Here is a 25742-nt window from a genome sequence, read left to right as displayed (position 1 = left end):
TCTCCAGCAAAGGTTCTGAACAGGGCTGATGGCTGAAATGATGGAAATAAAATTCAGAATATGAATAAAAAGGAAGATCATTGAGATGCAGGAGTACATCAAAACCCAATCTATATCAGCTAAGAATCAAAGTAAAATACTGTAAGAGCTGAAAGACAAAATAGCCACTATAGAAAGAAATGTAACTGAACTAATAGAGCTGAAAATCACATTACAAAAATTTCATAATGCAATCACAAGTATTAATAGGAAAATAGACCAAGTGGAGGAAAGAATCTCAGAGCTTGAAGACAGGCTTTCTGAAATAAGACAGCCAGACAAGAAGAGAGAAGAAAAATTAAAAAGAATGAACAAAATCTCTGACAAATAAGGGATTATGGAAAGAGACCAAATATTTCACTGAAGTCCCTGAGAAAGATGGAGAGAGTGGGAGCAACTTGGAAAACATATTTCAGATTGTCGTCCATGAGAACTTCTTCAACCTAGCTAGAGAGGCCAAAATGCAAATTCAAAAAATGCAGAGAATTCCAGTAAAATACTTCTGAAGAAGATCATCCTCAAGCAACATAATCATCAGATTATCCAAACACAAAATAAAAGTACAAATGTTAAAGGCAGCTAGAAAACAAGGTCAGGTCACCTACAAAGGGAAGCCAATCAGAAAGACAGTGAACTTCTCAGCAGAAACCCTACCGGAAAGCCAATATTCAACATTCTTAAAGAAAATAAACTCCAACACAGAATTTCATATATGGCCAAACTAAGCTTCATAAGCAAAAAGAAAATAAGATAATTTTCAGACGAACAAATGCTAAGAAAATTTGCTACCATCAAACCTACCTTAAAAGAGCTCCTGAAAAAGTCACTAAATATGGAAAAGAAAGCCAATTACCAGCCACTATGAAAACATACTGAAATACAGAGGCCAGTAACAATATAAAGCAACCACATAAACAAGTCTGAAAAATAGCCAGCTAATATCATGTTGACAAGATCAAATTTACACATATCAATACCAACCTTGAAGGTAAACAGGCCAAATGCCCCAATTAAAAGGCACAGAGTAGTAAGGTGGATTAAATGACAAGACCCATTGGCAAGCTGTCTTCAAGAAACCTATCTCTTTGAAGCAATTGTGAATGGAAGTTCATTCATGATTTGGCTCTCTGTTTGACTGTTACTGGTGTATACGAATGCTTGTGATTTTTACACATTAATTTTGCATCCTGAGACTTTGCTGAAGTTGCTTATCAGCTTAAGGAGATTTTGGGCTGAGATAATGAGATTTTCTAAATATACAATCATGTCATCTGCAAAGAGGGACAATTTGACTTCTTCTTTTCCTAACTGAATACCCTTGATTTCTTTCTCTTGCCTGATTGCCCTAGCCAGAACTTCCAACACTATGTTGAATAGGAGTGGTGAGAGAGGGCATCCCTGTCTTGTGCCAGGTTTGAAAGGGAATTTTTCCAGTTTTTGCCCATTCAGTATGATATTGGCTGTGGGTTTGTCATAAATAGCTCTTATTATTTTGAGGTATGTTCCATCAATACCGAATTTATTGAGCGTTTTTAGCATGAAGGGCTGTTGAATTTTATCAAAAGCCTTTTCTGCATCTATTGAGATAATCATGTGGTTCTTGTCTTTGGTTCAGTTTATATGCTGGATTATGTTTATTGATTTGCGAATGTTGAACCAGCCTCAAAGAGAATAAAATACCTAGGAATCCAACTTAAAAGGGATGTCAAGGACCTCTTCAAGGAGAACTACAAACCACTGCTCAGTGAAATCAAAGAGGACACAAACAAATGGAAGAACATACCATGCTCATTGATAGGAAGAATCAATATCGTGAAAATGGCCATACTGCCCAAGGTTATTTATAGAATCAATGCCATCCCCATCAAGCTACCAATGAGTTTCTTCACAGAATTGGAAAAAACTGCATTAAAGTTCATATGGAACCAAAAAAGAGCCCGCATCTCCAAGACAATCCTAAGTCAAAAGAACAAAGCTGGAGGCATCACGCTATCTGACTTCAAACTATACTACAAGGCTACAGTAACCAAAAGAGCATGGTACTGGTACCAAAACAGAGATATAGACCAACGGAACAGAACAGAGTCCTCAGAAATAATACCACACATCTACAGCCATCTGATCTTTTACAAACCTGAGAGAAACAAGAAATGGGGAAAGGATTCCCTGATTAATAAATGGTGCTGGGAAAATTGGCTAGCTATAAGTAGAAAGCTGAAACTGGATCCTTTCCTTACTCCTTAGACGAAAATTAATTCAAGATGGATTAGAGACTTAAATGTTAGACATAATACCATGAAAACCCTAGAGGAAAACCCAGGTAGTACCATTCAGGACATAGGCATGGGCAAAGACTTCATGTCTAAAACACCAAAAGCAACGGCAGCAAAAGCCAAAATTGACAAATGGGATCTCATTAAACTAAAGAGCTTCTGCACAGCAAAAGAAACTACCATCAGAGTGAACAGGCAACCTACAGAATGGGAGAAAATTGTTGCAATCTACTCATCTGACAAAGGGCTAATATCCAGAACCTACAAAGAACTCAAACAAATTTACAAGAAAAAAACAAACAGCCCCATCAAAAAGTGGGCAAAGGATATGAGTAGACATTTCTCAAAAGAAGACATTCATACAGCCAACAGACACGTGAAAAAACGCTCATCATCACTGGCCATCAGAGAAATGCAAATCAAAACCACAATGAGATACCATCTCACACCAGTTAGAATGGCGATCATTAAAAAGTCAGGAACAACAGGTGCTGGAGAGGATGTGGAGAAATAGGAACACTTTTACACTGTTGGTGGGATTGTAAACTAGTTCAACCATTATGGAAAACAGTATGGCGATTCCTCAAGGATCTAGAACTAGAAGTACCATATTACCCAGCCATCCCATTACTGGGGATATACCCAAAGGATTATAAATCATGCTGCTATAAAGACACATGCACACATATGTTTATTGTGGCACTATTCACAATAGCAAAGACTTGGAATCAACCCAAATGTCCATCAGTGACAGACTGGATTAAGAAAATGTGGCACGTATACACCATGGAATACTATGCAGCCATAAAAAAGGATGAGTTTGTGTCCTTTGTAGGGACATGGATGCAGCTGGAAACCATCATTCTTAGCAAACTATCGCAAGAACAGAAAACCAAACACCGCATGTTCTCACTCATAGGTGGGAACTGAACAATGAGATCACTTGGACTTGGGAAGGAGAACATCACACACCGGGGCCTATCATGGGGAGGGGGGAGGGGGGAGGGGAGAGGGGGGAGGGATTGCATTGGGAGTTACACCTGATTTAAATGACGAGTTGATGGGTTCTGACGAGTTGATGGGTGCAGCACAGCAACATGGCACAAGTATACATAGGTAACAAACCTGCACGTTATGCACATGTACCCTAGAACTTAAAGTATAATAATAATAAAAAATAAAATAAATTAAAAAAAAAGAAAGCTATCTCAAATGAAATCACACACATAGACTTTGCAGAAAAATATACCAAGGAAATGGAAAACAAAAGAAAGCATGAAATGCAACCGTAATTTCAGGCAAAACAGACTTTAAACCAACAAATAACAAAAAGGACAAAGAAGAGCATCATGTGATGGTAAAGGGTTCAATGAAACAAGAAGACCTATTATAAATATATATGCACCAAGCATAGGAGTACTCTGAACCATAAAGCAAGATCTTAGAGACCTTCAAAGAGATGTAGACTCACACACAGTAAGAGTGGGAGACTTCAACACCCCGCTCAGCTTATTAGAAAGATCATCAAGGCAGAAAATTAACAAAGACATTCAGGACCTAAATTCAGCACTAGCTTAGCTGGACCTGATAGATAGCAATGAAACTCTCCCCTCAAAAACAGTAATAAATTCATTCTTCTATGTCCATATAACAAATACTCTAAAATCAATCACATAATCATAATTTTAAAAGTCCTAAACAAATGCAAAAGAACAGAAATAATAACAACCAATCTCTCAGACCACGGCACAAACAAATAAAAAACCAGGACTAAAAAAAAATCACTCAAAACCATACAATTACATGAAAATGGAATAAACTGCTCCTGAATGACTTTTGGATAACTAATAAAATTAAAATAGAAATCAAAACGTTTCTTCGGACTAATGAGAAGAAAGATACAACAATCCAGAATCTCTAGAACACAGCTAAGGCACTGTTAAAAGGAAAATTTATAGCACTAAATGCCCCTATTGAAAAGTTAGAAAGATCTCAATTTAACAACTTAACATCACAACTGGAAGAACTAGAGAACCAAGAAAAAGCCAACCCCAAAGGTAGCAGAACACAAGAAATAACCAAAAATCAGAACTGAAGAAGATAGACATGAAAAAGCATTAAAAGATTAACTCAAGGAGTTGGCTTTTCAACATAAAATAATAAAATAAGTGCATAGCTAGCTAGAATAAAGAAATAGAGAGAAGATCTAAATAAACACAATCAAAAATTACGAAATGGATATTACCACAAACCCCACAAAAATATAAATAAACACTAGACAGTATAATAACCCACAATGCATACAAATAAAAAGATATAGAAAAAGACACATGAATTCCTGGACACATACACCCTCCCAAGATGAAACCAGGAAAGAATTCAATCTCTGAACAGACCAATAATGAGCACCAAAAGTGAATCACTAATAAATAGCATACCAATTTAAAAAGGCACAAGACCAGATGGATTCACAACTAAATACTAACAGATATACAAAGATGAGCTGGTATCATTCCGGCTGAAACTATTCAAAAAAAGAAAACAGAAACGAAAACAAAAGCAAAAAACCAAAACAACAAAGAAAAGACTTCTCCCTAAATCATTTCATGATCCTGACATCAAAACCTAGCAAGGAAACAACAACAAAAAAACCACCCCAAGTCAATATCCTTGATGAAAATTGATGCAAGTATCCTCAACAAAATACTGACAAATTGAAGCCGGCAGCATATTTAAAAACCTATCCACCAAGATCAAGTGACATTTTATTCATAGGATTCAAAGTTGGTTCAACATACACAAATAAAAAAATGTGATTCATCAATACTGTGAAAATGGCCATACTGCCCAAGGTAATTTATAGATTCAACGCCATTCCCATCAAGCAACCAATGACTTTCTTTACAGAATTAGAAGAAACAACTTTAAAGTTCATATGGAACCAAAAAAGACCCCGCATTGCCAAGACAATCCTAAGCCTAAAGAACAAAGCTGGAGGCATCACGCTACCTGACTTCAAACTATACTACAAGGCTCCAGTAATCAAAACAGCATAGTACTGGTACCAAAATAGAGATATAGACCAATGGAACAGAACAGAGCCCTCAGAAATAACACCACATATCTACAACCATCTGATCTTTGACAAACCTGACAAAAACAAGAAATGGGGAAAGGATTCCCGATTTAATAAATGGTGCTGGGAAAACTGGCTAGCCATATGTAGAAAGGTAGAACTGGATCCCTTCCTTACACCTTATACAAACATTAATTCAAGATGGATTACAGACTTAAATGTTAGACCTAAAACCATAAAAACCCTAGAAGAAAACCTAGGCAATACTATTCAGGACATATGCATGGGCAAGGACTTCATGTCTAAAACAGCAAAAGCAATGGCAACAAAAGCCAAAATTGACAAATGGGATCTAATTAAACTAAAGAGCTTCTGCACAGCAAAAGAAACTACCATCAGAGTTAACAGGCAACCTACAGAATGGGAGGCAATTTTTGCAATCTACTCATCTGACAAAGGGCTAATATCCAGAATCTACAAAGAACTCAAACAAATTTACAAGAAAAAAAACAAACAACTCCATCAAAAAGCGGGCGAAGGTATGAACAGACACTTCTCAAAAGAAGACATTTATGCAGCCAACAGACACACGAAAAAATGCTCATCATCACTGGCCATCAGAGAAATGCAAACCAAAACCACAATGAGATACCATCTCACACCAGTTAGAATGGCGATCATTAAAAAGTCAGGAAACACCAGGTGCTGGAGAGGATGTGGAGAAATAGGAACACTTTTACACTGTTGGTGGGACTGTAAACTAGTTCAACTATTGTGGAAAACAGTGTGGCGATTCCTCCACGATCTAGAACTAGAAATACCATTTGACCCAGCAATCCCATTACTGGGTATATACCCAAATGATTATAAATCATGCTGCTATAAAGACACATTCACACATATGTTTACTGTGGCACTCTTCACAATAGCAAAGACTTGGAACCAACCCAAATGTCCATCAATGATAGACAGCATTAAGAAAATGTGGCACATATACACCATGGAATACTACGCAGCCATAAAAACCTGCACATTGTGCACATGTACCCTAGAACTTAAAGTAATATAATAAAAAAGACAAAATACTCAGCATTTTTCAAATGCATTTTTGTAATTAAATCCGGTTGTTACTGGTTATTTAATTTATAACTGATATGGTGTTTTGCTGAAGAATATTGAACATGTTGCATTACATGAAAATCACAATCCAATGTGTATTCAACAAAACAGAAATGTCACATCTAGTATAATACAAATTTAAGAAATGTATGCAATGTACTTACTACAATATAAATAAAATTCTTACAAAACCTATGATATAATTTAGGTTAAAAAGATTCCTTTAAACAATGGCTTCGTTTCTTGCATATATTGTCTAATAGTTTAAAGTATTTTTACTTCAGGAAAGCATGAGAATTATCTTTATGCCTTTATTGTCAATATACTTTTTGTCAGTTTCTACAAAAAAAGAAAAAAGAAAGAAAAAGAAAAAGGATGAGTTCATGTCCTTTGTAGGAACATGGATGAAGCTGGAAACCATCATTCTCACCAAACTATCGCAAGGAGAAAAGACCAAACACTGCATGTTCTCACTCATAGGTGGGAACTAAACAATGAGAACACTTGGACACAGGAAGAGGAACATCACACACCGGGGCCTGTTGTGGGGTGGAGGAAGAGGGGAGGGATAGCATTAGGAGATATACCTAATGTCAATGACGAGTTAATGGGTGCAGTGCACCAACAAGGCATATGTAAGAAACCTTCACATTGTGCATATGTACCCTAGAACTTAAAGTATAATTTTTAAAAATGTGATTCATTATATAAACAAAACAAAAAACAAAAAACAAATTCTTATCTCAATAGCTGTAGAAAAGCTTTTTAATAAAACTAAACACAGCTTCAGGCTTAAAATTCTCAATAAATTAGGTATTGAAGAAACATGCCTCAAAACAATGAGAGCCATGTATGACAGACCCAGAGCCAACATCATAAAGAATGGGACAAAGCTGAAAGCATTCTCCTTGAAAACTGGTGCAAAACAAAGGTGCCCTCTCTCATCAATTCTATTCAACATAGTATTGGAAGTTCTCAGCAGAGCAATTAGGTAAGAGAAATTAAAAAAAAAAATCCAAATAGGGAGACAGGAAGTCAACCTACTCCTGTGTCCAGATGACATAATCCTACATCTAGAAAACCTTGTGGTCTCAACCCAAAAGCTCCTAAAGCTGATAAACAACTTAAGCAAAGTCTCAGGATAAAAAATCAATGTACAAAAAATCACAGGCCAGATGTGGTGGCTCACACCTGTAATCCCAGCAAACTGGGAGGCTGAGGCAGGTGGATCACTTGAGGCCAGGAGTTCGAGACCAGCCTGCCCTGGCCAACATGACAAAATGCTGCCTCTACTAAAAATATAAAAATTAGCCAGGTGTAGTGGTGCATGCCTGTAGGATCATCTACGGGGGAGAACGAGACAGGAGAATCACTTGAAGCCGGCACATGGAGTTTACAGTGGACGGTAATCATGCCACTGCACTCCAGCATGGGCAACAGAGCGGGACTCCATCCACACAAAAAAAATCACTAGAATTCCTTACACTCCAACAACGGTAAAGCTCAGAGGTAAATCAAGAATGCAACCCCAGTCACAACTGCTACAAAAAAAATATGAAATAACTAGGAACATGACTAACCAGAAAAGTGAAAGATCTCTACAAAGAGAATGCAAAACACTGCTTAAAAAAAAAAAAAGAGAGAGCGATGACACAAACAAATGGAAAAACATTTCATGCTCATGGATAGGAAAAATGATTATCATTAGAATGGTCAAATTGCCAAAAGCAGTTTCAGGATTCAATGCTATTACTATCAAACTACCAACGACATTCTTCACAGAACTAGGAAAAACTATTTTAAAATTCATGTGAGAGCTCAGATTAAGATGGCGGATAAGAGGCAGGACTAGCTCTTGAAGGCGTGACATTGGGTCCAGAGTAGGCTCAGAGCTGGGCGCCTCTCAGCAGTCGCTGTGGCTGCAGCTACCTTCTCATAGCCATGGCTGTGCTCCTCTAGCCTTTCAGCGGCCTCCCCCTGAGCTGCAGTTTGGACTTCCTCCAGCGGCCGCTTGCCTTGCCTAGCGGGTTTTTCCACCTGGGGGCAGACAGCGCCCAGCTGGCACCATGGCTAGGACCATGAGCAGTCCCAAGCAACCACAGTGGGAGAACGGTGCACGACATTTTCCCATTCATTGTAAAAAGAAACACAAGCTAGAGGAGCAGGAGGAGGAGGATTGCCTGCTAAAAAAAAAAAAAAAAAGGAAAAAAAGATAATTGAAGCAGAGCTCTGTGCTGGTCATAATGACTGAATTCTTTGTGCATGCCAAGATGTAGAGGGGTGTGGAGTGTGGAGTAAAGCCATGCACTAGTGGACTTTCTCTACCTGGAATATTAGATTCTATTTGTGAAGAAATAGATGAGACAACTGGAGAACCAGTGTGAAGTTGCCTGAAGTAAGCTTCAGGAGATTGAAGACAGGATAATTGATGAAGAAGTTGAAGCTCACAGAAATGTTAACCACCTCCGTAGTCTTCTCCTTTCTGATACTATGAAAACAGGTTTGAAGAAGGAATTTGGTGAACTTTACAAAAAAAAAAAAAATTGAGTCTACGAGCCATCCTTCCATGGAGCTTGTTCTCTAGAAACCCCTCACTGAACTCCTTCCCAATGAGCCAAAGCCATCTTCTAATGCTAAGAACTATACAGGAGAGAGCCAAGCTAAGCATGCAGCTGCTGGCATTGCCTTCTCTCAGAGAACTGAACTGTTCTGGGAACTTGGGCACACAGGGATGTCTCCTTATAATGGTTTGGAGATAGCTACTAGCACAGAAGCAGAGATGGAACTCTAGAAACCAATTTATACAATAAAGTCGTCAAATGTTAGGAGAATCCTGTGTTCATTTATGAGCCAATTTGCATAGTATAGGGACTTGCAAGTTTTATGAAATGGGTGTAATAATATCTCCACCTGTGATTTGGGGTGGGACTCTCATTTTGGGTAGACATTTATTGAATTCAACTTTTTGCCAAGAAAGTTTGTCTCAACGGAAACACAGTTTTCAGTGGGACTTATTGAAGAAATGTTGGATTACAGTCTCTTCAAAGGTAAGTATAGAAGCTATATGTGTAAGGGTGACTTAAATCATATGTCACATTGTCTAGACTATTCAGACACTTAGAGAATATTCTCCTTGAATTAAAAAGGATGATTAAGAAAGGATGCTCCTACTACAACTGTACCCTGACAGTTAAGTCACAGTTTAGTCTGTAGATACAAGCTGTTTACAGTGGCGACTATATATAATGGGGGAGAAGGAGGGAAGATGGCAGTAGCTTAAGCCTGTTGCTAAGAAATTTAATAAAGGCCCTGAAACTTGTAAATTAGTTGTCAATTCAATATAGCTCTGTTGAATAAATAGCCAACAGCATGTGGCTCTCCTCTTTGCCTCTGAAAATGCAATGAAAATACAGAGAAAAAGTTTTTCCTTCAAGGCTTTTTGTCTTGTGCCACTGTTGCTCCTTGGTTTCCCATGCATAATTGATAAGCCCAGTTATTCAGTAATGTTTACAAATTAATTAACTTTGAATGATAGCTAAAAGATTATGAGGTAACCCAAGTGCAAATTATGTATGGGATAAGCATCCTTTAGTGCATCCTAAGGAATGCTTTGTCAGCTAAACCCAGTATTGATAACTTTAGTAATTAAAAAAAAAGTTATACTTATATTAGCAAGTTGTTTTAAAATGTTAATTTAGAGAACAGTGAAATTGACAATGTAGGAGCAAATGACATTGAGGTTTACTGACATAGACAATTTGACTGGTGCTTAGACTATTGTGCAGTAGGCCTAAATAGTAGTGGACAATGCTTCCTGCTAGCAGAAAGCCTTCATCTTATTGAGTACCTAAGCCAGGTTCCAGGTGTCCTTTGAGGATAGCCAAGTTTGAAATTTTTAGTTTCTCAGGCAGAGCTCTTCTGTGTGGTAGGGACTCACAGGGCAAAGTAAAATTACATTTCCTTTACTGCTACAGAATATTAACTATAGGTTACTAAATGAGTGCTATGGTATAATACTGGCCCTCCCTTCACACAACAGGACACCACCCCAGTTTTGTTTTGTTTCCTGGGTTTCTTCCCCCTTTGTAAGCAGGCACGAGATACCATTTGTAGAATAAAAAAATGTTTTATGCCACATAAATGTGAATTTTTAGAAACTACATTCCATGCATTTTGAAACCCTTACTGAAATGTCTCCTGTTGTTACAGATGGCATAGAAGTCACAAGTCTATTAACTGGTCTATTAAATGTTCTACACCATTCTACAGATGGCGTAGAAGTCACAAGTCTATTAATTGTTGCTTCTTTGGCCTCTTCCTGCTTTCTCTTTCTGTTTGGATAGTCAGGAAAATATTTAATGTTTAATATTTAAATAAAATATTTGATGTCTACACAGTAAAAGTATTCAAACTTCGCACCACTATTGAAAGCAGTTGGAAACCAGATAATAGTTTCTTAATCTTATATTTAGAGATGAATGTAAACTGTATTCTTTTGAAATGTGCAAGTGTTTGATTCATGCCATTTGATAAACTCGTGCCTTGTAGTCATTGTTTAATGGAACCAGCTTGTAAAGTTTGTAGCCTTAAATAAATCTCCATGCTAAAAAAGTGTGCTCTAGTGCAACACAAAAACATGAAGTGACTGCCCAGAGGTGGAGTTAGTGTTAAAGTGGAAAGGGAGATGACACATTTCCCAAGAAGGACCCGAAACACACCAAGATTGTCTTCTACAGGAATTGTTTGGGAGGCCTCTGAGTAAAGGTCTTATGATGAAAAGGGAGCAAAGAGGCCCCCAAACAAAGCTCTGATAGTACTGGTAAACATAGGAGAGAATTAAGATTCTGTTAATTAAAATCCAAACAGAGCTTATTTGAGGAGTCAAGTTACCTGATATGATAATTATTTCTGTAGGATAACTGAGGTTTTATGTTCTTTTTTGGACTTTATCCTCTTACATTTGTTTGTACAAAAATTGTTTTCCATCCTTGTGGTGCTTATTCATCTGAGCAGGCTCCATAGTCCCAACACCTCTGCTTTTTGTTTTACTTTTGTAGGATAGGGTTTTTGCTTTTGCTTTTGCCTTAAGATTTCCCTAGGGAGTTAACAGGGCTTTTCATTTTGTATAGCTTTTGCAGCATGGATCAACCTTTGGCTTATTGTGCTAATGTGTGAAGAGAAAACAATTATCTAAAGCAAGTGAGCTTTAATGAACAAATGTATATTTTTTCTGAGTTTGAGTAGGGTGCATGTGGTTTTTGTTTTTGTTTGATTTTGTATTTAGTATGAAGAAAGTCTTATTTTCGTAAATATTAATCACTTAAAAAACTGCTACTCATTCTTGAAAAGGTACAAATAAAAATTTTAGAAAAATAACTAAGGTAGGGGCTAGAACCATGAAAAGAATGTTTACCAGCAGATTCATTTATTATTTTAGATTTGAAACTTGGTTTTGTCTTTCAGTAGTGACAAGAATGGCTTAGTTCTAGGAATGTTCTGGAAGATACTGTTAATTTTACTTTAAAATGAGAATCTGCTGTTTCCGTATTTTATCCTTTTAAATACAACTTCTCAAGTGTTTTTGGGGAAAAAAAAAGGAGGTAAGACTAGCTTGCAGCTCCTGCTCAGACAAACAGAGCAGCATCTGGACACTCAAATTGCGAATTTTTGCTCCAAGAACTACCTCAGGAATATACCAGGAAAGTCGAGAAAATCCACAGACCCTTTGAAGGAACTGGATCACTGCTGCAGTCTCCCTGAGATGCAAAAAAAAAAAAAAAAAAAAAAAAACAAAACTGTGAGTCTGCTTGCTTTATCACTGGGGAGGTTCGTGGGCTGAGGCAAGTTCCCAGCCCTGGTCACTGGCTGCCTGGGCCTGTGACTGTCAGCTTTCCCCAACTTCCCTGGCAATGTATGACTCAGAAGAGGCAGATATAATCCCCCTGAGAATATAACTCCATTGGACTGGGAGGGAACCACACCCTCATCCCCCATAGTAGCCACAGCAAACCCCACCCAAGGAGAGGCTGAGCTCAGAAATGCCTATCCTAGCCCCCTCCTGGTGGACTTTCTCTACCCACCCTGCTAGCTGAAGACAAAGGTCAAATCTCCTGGGGCCTTTATGGCCCTGCCCACCAACTGAGAAACCTGAATGCTTAACCAGGTTTCCCTAGGATAAGTTTGCATCCTCCCTATAGGACTGTGGATGATGGGCTCTTGAACGTGCCACATCGTGGCTGGAAGCCAACCAACACAAAATCAGCCCACTAGACAAAAACACAACCAAAGACTCTCACAGAGTCCACTTCACTCCCCTGCTACCTCCACTAGAGCAGGTGCTGGTATCCAAGACTGCAAGACCTGAAGATGAATCATATCACAGGACTCTATGCAAACACTCCCCAGTACCAGCCTGAAGCCTGACAGCTCCACTGGGTGGCTAGACCCAGAAGAGCAAAAACAATCACTACAGTTTGGCTATCAGGAAGCCCCACTCCTAGGGAAAGGGAGAGAACACTATGTCAAGGGAGCACCACATGGGACAAAAGAATCTGATCAGAAACTCTTGAATCCCAGATCTTCCCTCTGATATAGTCTACCCAAATGACAAGGAACCAGAAAAACAATTCTGGTAAGATTACAAAGCAAGGTTCTTTAACACCCCCAAAAGATCATACCAACTCACCATCAATGTATTGAAACCATGACAAAATCTCTGAATTGCCAGAAAAAGAATTTAGAAGGTCAATTATTAAGCTAATCAAGGGGGCAGCAAATAAAAATGAAGGCCAACTTAAATAAATAAAATATATGATACAGCATAAGAAAGGAAAATTATTCATTGAAATACATAGCATAAATAAAAAAAATCACAACTTCTGGAAATCAAGGACACACTTAGAGAAATGCAAAATGTAGTGGAAAGTCTCAGCAATAGACTCATATAAGCAGGAGGATGAAACTCAGAGCTCAAAGACAAGGCTTTCAAATTAATTCAAATCATCAAAGACAAAAAAGAAAAATTAAAAAATGAACTAAGCCTCCAAGAAGTTTGGGACTATGTTAAATGTCCAAACCTAAGAATGACTGGTGTTCCTAAGAGATAAAAGAAATTTAAAAGTTTAGAAAACTTATCTGAGAGAATAATCGAGGTAAACTTCCCTGGCCTTGCTAGAGATCTAGACAGTCAAATAAAAGAAGCTCAAAAAACACCTGGAAAATTCATCACTAAAAGATCATCGCCTGGGCACATAGTCATCAGGTTATCTAAAGTTGAAACAAAGGAAAAAAATCTTAAGAGCTGTGAGGTAAAAGCATCAGGTAACCTATAAAAAATGTATTAGATTAACAGCCAATTTCTCAGCAGAAACCCTACAAGCTAGAAGAGATTGGGGTCCTATATTTAGCCTCCTTAAACAAAAAAATTATCAGCAAAGATTTTTGTATCCAGTGAAACAAAGTTTCATAAATGAAAGAAAGATACAGTTTTTTTTCTCAGAAAAGCAAATGCTGAGAGAATATGACACTACCAATCCGGTACTAAAAGAACTTCTAAAAGTACCCCCAAATAGAACCTCCTTAAAGCATAAACCTCACAGGACCTATACAACAAAAACACAATGAAAAATACACAGGGTATTCAGACAAAAAAAACCCCAGCACAATGAATAGAATAGTACCACACATCTCAATACTAACATTGAATGTAAATGACCTAAGTGTTTCAAAGTGCTAATACCAGAGTAGGTAGTATCACCCTAATCCTAATACCAAAACCAGGGAAGGGCATAACAAAAAAAGAAAACTGCAGGCTAATATGCCTGATGATCATAGATGCAAAAATCCTCAACAAAATACTAGCAAACAATATTGAACAGAATATCAGCAATATAATCCACCATAATCAAGTGGGTTTCATACCTGGGATTCAAGGATGGTTTAACATGCATAAGTCAATAAATGTGATACACCACATAAACAGAATTAAAAATGAAAATCATACAATCATCTCAAAAGATGCAGAAAAACATGTGAAAAAATACAGCATCACTTTGTGATGAAAACTCTCAGCAAAACTGTCATAGAAGGGACATAACTTAAGGTAAAAAAGCCATTTTTGACAAACCCACAGCCAACTTTATACTGAACAAGGAAAAGATGAAAGCATTCCCCCTGAGAACTGGAAAGAGACAAGGATGCCCACTTTCACCACTTCTATTCAACACAGTACTGTAATTCCTAGCCAGAGCAATCTTTGCTGATGATATGGTCACGTACCTAGAAAACCCTAAAGACTCATCCAAAAAGCTCCTAGATCTGATAAATGAATTCAGCAAAGATTCAGGACACAAACTTAATGTATACAAATCAGTAGTTCTGCTATACACTAACAGCAACCTAGCAGAGAATCAAATCAAGAACTCAATCCCTTTTTACGATAGCTACAAAAAAAGTAAAATACTTAGTAATATGCCTAACCAAGGACATGAAAGACGTCTACGAAAGCAAAAAACAAACAAAAACACTGTTAAAGGAAATCATAGATAAACAAATGAAAACAAATCTTATTTTCATAGATGGGTAGAATCAATATTGTGAATATGACCACACTGCTAAAAGTAATCTACAAATTCAATGCAATTCCCATAAAAATACCACCATCATTCTTCACAGAACTAGAAAAAAAAATCCCATAATTCATACGGAAGGAAAAAAAAAAGTTTTCATGGGCAAAGCAAGACAAAGCAAAAAGAACATATCTGGAGGCATCACATTACCAAACTTCAAACTATACTATAAAGTCCTAGTCACCAAAACAGCATGGTACTGGTAAAAATATAGGCACATAGACCAATGGAACAGAATAAAGAACACAGAAATAAAACCAAATACTTACAGCCAACTGATCTTTGACAAAACAAACAGAAACATAAAGTGGAGAAAGGACATCCTATTCAACATATGGTGCTGGGATAATTAGCAAGCCATATGTAGACGAATGAAACTGGATCCTCATCTCTCACCTTATATAAAAATCAACTCAACATGGACAAAAGACTTAAATCTAAGACCTGAAACAATAAAAATTCTAAAAGATAATGTTGGAAAAACCCTTCTAGACATTGGCTTAGGCAAAGAGTTCATGACCAAGAACCTAAAAGCAAATGCAACAAAAACAAAAATAGATGGGACTTAATTAAACTAAAAAGTGGCAAAGCAGGAAATCTGTCCATACATAACTTCAGAAATAGGGCTGAATCCTGGAAGCCAGGCAGCATCATTCTGAAGGCTCCACTTCCACAGCACCTCACAAATTAAGACTCACTGGCTTGGAATCCCATCCAGCCAATGGCAATGGATTGGAGTCTACCTGAGATGGGTCTGACTTCCCAGGTTGAGAAGCAGCCATGATCTCTGCAGTTTTGTTGACTAAGCCACTGTATTCTGCCAGCTGTGGGTAATAAAGATGGTATGGACAAGGAATGGTCTCCCACAGTGCAGCACAGATGCCTTGCCAGATAGTGGCGAGACTGTTTCTTTAACTGAGAGCACAATCCATTTTTCCTCACTGGGTGGGACCTCCCTGCAGGGCCTTCAGTTAATCCAGCCAGGTTTCTATGGACAAAGCTTTAATCTCTCCATAGAACGAAGCTCCCAGTGGGATGAGAAGCGGACATCTCTATAGTTCAGTTGACTCAGCAACTCCAGCCAGCTGGCTTTGAAGAATACAGGCAGTCTGGACAAAAAATAAACCCACAACACAGCACACTATCTCTCCCAAAAAGCAACCAGACTGCTTCTTTGGATGGGTGCCTGAACCCATTCCTCCTTACTGCATGAAAGGTCCTAACGGGAGTCTCCAGCCATCATATACAGTGTGTACAGGCCAGGAACAGGTCAGTACCCTGCTGGGATGAAGCTTCCAAAAGAAGGAGCTGGCTGTCATTTTTGTTGTTTCAGTCTTCACTGGTGATACCTCCAGGTACAAAAGAAAGTGAGGCAACTGGGGTCTAGAGTGAACGCAAAGCAAACTGCAGCAGCCCTATGACAGAGTGGCCTGACTGTCCAAAAAATACAAACACACACAAAACAATAACAATATCAACAAAAAAGACCCCACAAAAACCTCATTCAAATGTCAGCAACCTCAAAGATAGAAGGCAGATAAAGCAACAACGACAGAAAGAATCAACAGAAAAATTCTGAAAACTCAAAAACCAGAGTGCCTCTTCTCCTCCAAATAACCGCAACACCTCTCCAGCAAGGGCAGAAAACTGGCTGAGACTGAGATGGCTAAATTGACAGAAGTAGGCTGCAGAATGTGGGTAATAATGAACTTCACTGAGCTAAAGGAGCATGGGGTAACCCAATGCAAAAAAGTTAAGAATCATGATAAAACGATGCGGGAGCTGATAGCCTGAATAACCAGTTTTGAGAGAAACATAACCAACCTGATGGAGATGAAAAACACAACATAAGAACTTCACAATGCAATCACCAGTATCAACCACAGAATAGAAAAAGCAGAGAAAAGAAACTCAGAGCCTGAAGACAATCTTTCTGAAACAAGGCAGAAAAAAACAGAGAACAAAAAAAAAAAAAAGGAATGAAGAAAACCTCTGAGAAATATGGGTTCATATAAAGACACTGAAACTATCACTGATTGGCATACCTGAAACCGACAAAGTGAATGGAACCAAGTTGGAAAATATACTTCAGGATATCATCCAGGAGAACTTGCCCAACCAAGCAAGACAGGCAAACATTCACATCCAAGAAATGCAGAGAACCCCAGTAAGATACTCCATGAGAAGATCATCTCCAATACACATAATCATCAGATTCTCCAAGGTGGTAATGGCGAAAAAAAATTTTAAGGGCAGCCAGAAAGTCCAGATTACCTACAAAGGGAAGCCTATCATATTAACAGCAAACCTCTCAGTGGAAACCCTATAAGCTGGAAAAGATTGGGGGCCAATATTCAACATTCTTAAAAAAAAAAAAAGAATTTCCAAAACAGAATTTCATATTTGGCCAAACTAAGTTTCATAAGCAAAGGAGAAATAAGATATGTTTCAGACAAGCAAATGCTGAGGAAATTCATTAACACCAGGCCTGTCTTGCAAGAGGTCCTGAAGGAAGCACTAAATATGGAAAGAATAAAACCATTACCAGACACTACAAAAATACACTGAAGTACACAGTCCAGTGATACTATGAGGCAACCACATAAACAAGTCTGCAAAATAACCAGCTAGCATCTTGATGACAGGATCAAATTTACACAAAACAATACTAACCTTAAGTGTAAACAATCTAAAAGACACAGAATGGCAAGATAAAGACCCAAGACCCATCTGATTGCTGTCTTCAAGAGACCACCCATCTCAGGTGAAAACACACACACAGGCTCAAAATAAAGGAATAGAAGACAACTTTATAAGCAAATGAAAAACAGAAAACAACAAGGGTTGCAATTCTAGTTTGTGACCAAAGAAACTTTAAACCAAGAAAGATTTAAAAAGACAAAGAAGGGCATTACACAATGGTAAAGTGTTCCATTTAACAAGATGAGCTAATTATTCTAAATATACATGCACCCATTCCAGGAGCATCCAGACTCATAAGCAACTTATCAGAGAAATATAAAGAGTCATAGACTCCCACACAAAAATAGTGGGAGTACTTTAACACCCCAACTGACAGAAAATTAACAGATATTCAGGACCTGAACTCAGCTCTAAATCAATTGGACCTGACAGCTACAGAACTCTCCACCCCGAATCAACAGAATATACATTCTTCTCATTGCTACATGGTACTTACTCAAAAGTTCATTATAAAATCAGAAGGAAAACACTCCTCACAAATGCAAAAGAACTGAAATAATAACAAACAGCCTCTCAGACCACAACACAAATTAAACCTCAATGTAAAGAAATTCACATAAAACCATACAACTACATGGAAATTAAACAACCTGCTCCTGAATGACACCTGGGTAAATAAGAAAATTAAGGCAGAAATCAATAAGTTCTGTGAAACTAATGAGAATAAAGGGACAACAAACCAGAATATCTGGGATGCAGCTAAAGAAGTTAAGAGAGAAATTTATAGCACTAAATGCCCACATTAAAAATATAGAAAGGGCTGGGCACGGTGGCTCATGCCTGTAATACCAGCACTTTGGGAGGCCGAGGCAGGCAGATCAAGAGGCCAAGAAATCAAGACCATCTGTCCAACATAGTGAAACCGCATCTCTACTAAAAATACAAAAGTTAGCTGGGTGTTGCGGCATGCGTCTGTAGTCCCAGCTATTTGGGAGGCTAAGGTAGAAGAAGCACTTGAACCTGAGAGGCAGAGGTTGCAGTGAGCTGAGATCACGCCACTGCACTCCAGCCTGGTAACAGAGCGAGACTCCATCACAACAACAACAACAAAAACTAGAGAGATCTCAATTTATCAACCTAACATCTCAACTAAAAGAACTAGAAAACCAAGAGCAAACAAATCCCAAAGCTAACAGAAGACAAGAAATAACCAAGATCAGAGCTAAACTCAAGGAGACAGAGACATGAAAAACCATTCAAAAAGTCAATGAATCCAGGAGAGGTTTTTTGGGAAAAAAAAAGTAGATAAACTGCTAGCTAGACTAATAAAGAGAGAATAATCAAATAGACACAATAAAAAAAAAAATAAAAGTGGTCGGGCATGGTGGCTCATGCATGTAATCCCAGCACTTTGGGCGGGTGGATCACCTGAGGTCAGGAGTTCAAGACCAGGCTGGCCAACATGGTGAAACCCTGTCTTTACTAATAATACAAAAATTAGCTGGGAATGGTGGTGCACACCCGTAATCCCAGCTACTTAGGGGGCTGAGGCAGGAGAATTGCTTGAATCCGGGAGTGGAGGTTGTAGTGAGCCAAGATCATGCCATTGTCCTCCAGCCTGGGCGACAAGAGTGAAACTCTGTCTCCAAAAAAGAAAAGAAAAAACAAAAAAAGGATAAAGGGGATATCATCACTGACCTCACAGAAATACAAACAACCATCAGAGAATACAATAAACACCTCTATGCACATAAACTAGAAAATCTAGAAGAAATGGATAAATTCCTGGACACATTCACCCTCTCAAGACTGAACCAGGAAGTTGAATCCCTGAGTAGACCGATAACAAGTTCTGAAATTGAGGCAGTAATAAATAGCCTACAAAAAAAAAAAAGTTGGTATCATTTCTACTGAAACTATACCAAAAAATTGAAAAGGAGGAACTCCTCCCTAAGTCATTCTATGAGGCCAGCATCATCCTGATACCAAAACCTGGAAGAGATACAACAATGGAAGAAAACTTCAGGTCAATATTCTTGATGAACATTGATGCAAATATTCTCAACAAAATAACCAAATCCAGAAGCACATCAAAAAGCTTATCCACCACAATCAGGTAGGCTTCATGGTAGTGACGCAAGGTTGGTGCAACATACATAAATCAATAAATGTGATTAATCACATAAACAGAACAAAAGACAAAAACCACATGATTATATAAATAGATGCAGATAAGGCTGTTGATAAAATTCAACATTTCTTCATGTTAAAAACTCTAAATAAACTAGGTATCAAAGGAACAAAAGTCAAAGCAATAAGAATCATCTATGACAAACCCACAGCCAATATCATACTGAATGTGCAAAATTTAGTAGCATTGTCCTTGAAAACTGGCAGGAGAAAAGGATGACCTCTCCCACCACTCCTATTCAACACAGTATTGGAAGTTCTGGCCAGGGCAATCAGGCAACAGAAAGAAATAAAGGGTATACAAATTGGAAGAGAGGAACTCAAATTATCTTTGTTTGCAGATGACATAATCCTGTATCTTGAAACCCCCATTGTCTCAGCCCAAAAGTTTCTTAAGCTGATAAGAAACATCAGTAATGTCTCAGGCTACAAAAGCAATGTGCAAAAATCACTACTATTCCTAAACACCAATAACAGGCAAGCAGAGAGCCAAATCATGAATGAACTCTCATTCACATTTGATACAAAAATAATAAAATGCCTAGGAATACAGCTAACAAGAAAAGTGAAGGACCTCTTCAAGGAGAACTAAAAATCACTGCTCAAAGAAATCAGAGAGGACACAAAGAAATACTCCATGTTCATGGATAGGAAAAATCAATATATTGAAAATGGCCATACTACCCAAAGTAATTTATAGATTCAATGTTATTCCCATTAAACTACCATTGACATTCTTCACAGAACTAGAAAAAAATTATTCTGAAACTTATATGGAACCAAAAAAGAGCCCAAATAGACAAGGCAATCCTAAGCAAACATAACAAAACTGGGGGCATCATCCTAACTGACTTTAAACTATGCTACAAGGCTATCATAATCAAAAAAGCATGACACTGGTACAAGAACAGACACATCGACCAATGGAATAGAATAGATAACTCAGAAATAAGACTGCACACCTACACCCATCTGATCTTTGGCAAACTTGACAAAGACAAGCAATAGGGAAAGGATTCCCTATTTAATAATTAGTGCTGTGAGTGCTGGCTACCCATAGGCAGAAAATTGAAATTACGCCTCTTCCTTACACCATATACAAAAATTAATTCAGGAGGGATTAAAGACTTAAATGTAAAACCCAAAACTATAAAAACTCTAGAAGAAAATCTAGGCAATACCATTTAGGACATAGGCATGGACAAAAATTTCATGACATAAACACCAGAAGCAATTGCAACAAAGCAAACAAAAATAGAATCTAACTAAAGACCTTCTACACAGCAAAAGTAACTGTCATCAGAGTGAACAAAGAACCTACAAAATGGTAGAAAGTTTTTGCAACGTATCCCTCTGACAAAACTCTAATATCTGGAGTCTATAAGGATATTAAACAAATTTACAAGAAAAAGAAAAATCCCATTAAAAAGTGGGCAAAAAACCTCAACAGATACTTCTCAAAAGAAGACATACATGGGGCCATCAAACATAGGAAGAAGAAGCTCAACACCACTGATCATTACAGAAATGCAAATCAAAACCACAATGAGACACCATCTCACGATAGTTAGAATGGCTAAAAAAGTCCAAGAACAACAGATTTTGGTAAGGTTGTGGAGGAAAAGAAACACTTTTTCACTGTTGGTAGAAACGTAAATTAGTTCAATCATTGTGTAAGACAGTGTGGCAGTTCCTCAAAGACCTGGAGACAGAAATATAACTTCTCCCAGCAATCCCATTACTGGGTATATACTGAAAATAATATAAATCGTTCTCTTATAGATACATGCATACATATGTTCATTGAAGCACTATTACTAATAGCAAAGACATAAGATCAACCCAAATGCCCATCAATGACAGACTGGATAAGGTCATATACACTATGGAATGCTATGTAGCCATAAAAGGTAATGAGATGACGTTCTTTGCAGGGACATGTATGGAGTTGGAAGCCATTATCCTCAGCAAACTAATGCAGGAACAGAAAAACATGGCATGTTCTCACTCATAAATGTGGTCTGAATGATGAGAACACAGGGACACATGGCAGGGAAGAACACACACTGGGGCCTGTCAGAAGGTGGTGTGTGAGGTGAGTGAGAGCATCAAGAATAGCTAATGGATGCTGGGCTTAATATCTAGGTGATGGCATAATCTGTGTAGCAAACCACCACGGGCACATGTTTACTTATGTAACAGATCTGCACATCCTGCACCATATACCCATGAACTTAAAATAAAATAATAATAATAAAAAATTTGGTACATATACACAATGGAGTACTATTCAGTCAAAAAAAGAATAAGACCCAGTCATTTGCAACAACATGGTTAGAACTGAAAATCATTATGCTAAGTGAGATAAGCTAGGCAGAGAAAGACAAACATCACATGTTCTCACTTATTTGTAGTATCTAAAAATCAAAACATTTGAGCTCATAAACAGAGTAGAAGGATGGTTACCAGAGGCTGGGTTGGATAGTGAGGGGCTGGAAGTGGTGGGGAGGTGGGATGGTTAATGCATACAAAAAATATTTAGAAGAAATAAATAAGACCTACTATTTGACAGCAAAATAGGGTGACTGTAGTCAATAATAACTTAATTGTACATTTTATAACAACTGTATCCAATAGTGTTATTGAATTTTTTGTATCACAATGGATAAACGCTTGAGGGGATGGCTACTCCACTCTCCTTGATGTGCTTATTTCACATTGCATGCCTATATCACAATATCTCATGTATCTCATAAATATATACACCTACTATGTAAACACAAAAATTAAAGAAAAAAGTTAAATAAAGAAATAATAAAAAGGATTGAACCAAGAAAAAATAAATAGAAAACCCGAACAGTCCAAAAAACAAGTAATAAGATTGAATCAGTAATAAAAATAATCCCAACAAAGGAAAGTCCTGAAACAGCTGACTTCACTGCTGAATTCTACCAAACTTTTTTTAAAAAAATAATATCAATTATTCTCAAACTATTTCTAAAAATTTGAAGCAGAGAGAATTCTTCCTAATTCAGTCTATGAGGCCAACATAACACTGTTATCAAAACCAGACAAGGACACAACAATAAAAAAAATACAGGCCAATCTTCCTGATGAACATAGATGTAAATTCATCAACAAAATATTAGTAAATGGAATCCACCAACAAATGAAAAAGATAATACACCACGATCAAGTGGGATTTATCCCAGGAATGCAAGGATGGTTCAACACATGCAAATCAAGGATGCCCATTCTCACCACTCTTATTCAACATAATATTGGAAATCCTAGGCAGTGTAACTAGGTAAGAGAAAAAAATAAAGGATATCTATATTGGAAAAGAGAGTGTCAAATTGTACATGTTTGCAAATGTCATGATCTTATATATAGAAAAAACTAAAGACTTCAGCAAAAATCATTTGAATTGATAAATTCAGTAAAATTTAAAATAAAAAAATCAAAATGCAAAAATCAGTAGTGTTGCTATACAGGAACAACGAACTAGCTGAAAGAAAATCAAGAAGGCAATCACATTTACAATTGCTTTAAAAATTAGGAATAAACTTAATGAAGGTGGTAGCAGATTTCCACAAGAAAAATTACAAAACACTGATAAAAAATGAAGACGATACAAAAATGGAAAGACATCTCATGCTTATGAATCAGAAAATTTACTATTGTTAAAAGATAGTACTACCCAAAGGAATCTACAGATTAAATGCAACTCCTAACTTGACACCAATAACATTCTTCAAAGAAACAATTTTTATAATTCTAAAATATGTATGGAACTACAAAAGACTCTAAATACCTAAAACAATCTTGAGAAAAAGAACAAGGCTGCAGGAAGCACACTGCTGAACTTCAAAATATACTACAATGTTGTGGTAATCAAAACAGTATGGCACTGGCATAAAAACCGAAACACAGAGCAATGTAATAGAATACAGAACACAAATATGAATCCACATATCTACAGCCAAACTGATTTTTGACAAAGATGCCAAGAACATTCATTGGGGAAAGGACAGTCTTTTCAATAAATGGTGCTGGGAAAATTGGATATCCCTATATGAAAGAACAAAATTAGACCACAAACTCTCACCCTATACAAAAGTCCACTGAAAATGGATCAGAGACCTTAATGTAAAAAACAAAACTATAAAACTACTAGTAGAAAATATAGGGAAAATGCTTGAGGAAATTGTTCTGACAAAATAATTTATGAATAGAATCTTGAAAGCACAGATGAGATGATAAATATGCTAGTTACCCTGATCTGATCACTAAACACCATATGTATCAAAATATTACTAGGTACCCCATAAATATGTATAATTATTATGTGTCAATTAAAAAATAAAATAAATTAAAAATGAAGTATAAGATTTAAAAAGTCCATTTAGTCAAGGGAAACTTCAGTATAAACAAAGCTGGAGGCTTTCCCCATAGGCATCACACTATCTGACAAAAGCAAAAATTTTAAAAATAGTATTATGTCAAACTAATAAGATTTTGCACAGCAAATGAAACAATCAACAAAGTGAAAATACCACCTACATTATGAGATAAAATATTTGCAAATTATTTATCTGACAGGGGGTCAACATCCAGAATATATAAGAAACTCATACATTTTTACAGCAAAAAAGCCAAACAACCCAATTAAAAAGGGGTGAATGGGTGAATGATCTGAACAGACATTTCTCAAAAGAAGACATATAAATGGCGAACAAATATATGAAAAAAAGTTTAGCATCACTAATCATCAAAGAAATGCAAATCAAAACCCAATGAGATATCATTTCACCTCAATTAAGGAGGCTTTGTAAAAAACACAAAAAATAACATGTTGGCAAGGATGAAGAGAAAAGAAATTCTTATACAATCTTGGTAGGAATTTAAATTAGTACCACTATAATGAACAGTATGAAGTTTTCTCAACAAACTATAAGTAGAACTACTATATGATCCAGTAATCCCATTACTAGGCATTTATTTAAAGGAAATAAAAACAGTATGTCAAAGAGACATCTGTTACCCCATGTTTGTTGCAGTACTATTCACAATAGCCAGGGTATGGAATTGACCTAAGTATCTAACAACAGATGGCTACGTAAAGAAAATGTGGTATACATAAACAATGGAATACTATTTGGCAATGAAAAGGAATAAAATCCTGGAATTCTCAGCAACATGGATGGAGCTGGAGGATATTATGTTAAGTAAAATAAACTAGGAACTGAAGGTTGAACCATGTATGTTCTCAGTTATATGTGGAAGGTAAAAAATGGTGATTTCATAAAAGTAAAGAGTAGAACAGAGGATACCAGAGGCTGGGAAGCATATAAGGAATGAGGGATAGGGAGAGATTTCTTAAAGGACATAAAATTATAGCTAGATAAAAGAAATAAGTTCGTGTTCTATCCCACTCTAAGATGACTACAGTTAAAAACAATTTATTTTTTCAAATAGCCAGAAAGTGGATATTGAATGTTCTCAACACAAACAAATGATAAATGTTTGAGATGATAAATATGCTAGTTACCCTGATCTTATCACTATATGTATCAAAATATTACTATGTATCCCATAAATATGCATAACTGTGTCAATCACAAAATAAAATAAATTATAAAGTAAAAACTTCAAAAAGCCCAAATAGCCAAGGCAAACTTCAGCAAAAGAACAAAGATGGAGGCACTATCTGAT

The 25742-nt window shown here is 37.0% G+C and overlaps 1 protein-coding gene and 2 pseudogenes across 1 annotated transcript in view; 1 reads left to right on the top strand and 2 right to left on the bottom strand.

The window, feature by feature from the left end:
* KLF8 (KLF transcription factor 8) overlaps positions 1 to 25742 on the bottom strand; it is a 291262-nt gene that overhangs the window by 193367 nt on the left and 72153 nt on the right. The gene's annotated exons all lie outside the window — the stretch shown is intronic.
* Positions 1 to 25742, bottom strand: part of LOC135969202 (aspartate aminotransferase, mitochondrial-like) — an 81664-nt pseudogene that overhangs the window by 23835 nt on the left and 32087 nt on the right.
* LOC102115892 (coiled-coil domain-containing protein 117 pseudogene) lies at positions 8449 to 9330 on the top strand (annotated as a pseudogene).

The sequence above is a fragment of the Macaca fascicularis genome, chromosome X (genome assembly GCF_037993035.2).
Source record: "Macaca fascicularis isolate 582-1 chromosome X, T2T-MFA8v1.1".
NCBI lineage: Eukaryota > Metazoa > Chordata > Mammalia > Primates > Cercopithecidae > Macaca > Macaca fascicularis.
This window is presented reverse-complemented; position numbering and strand designations above follow the sequence as displayed.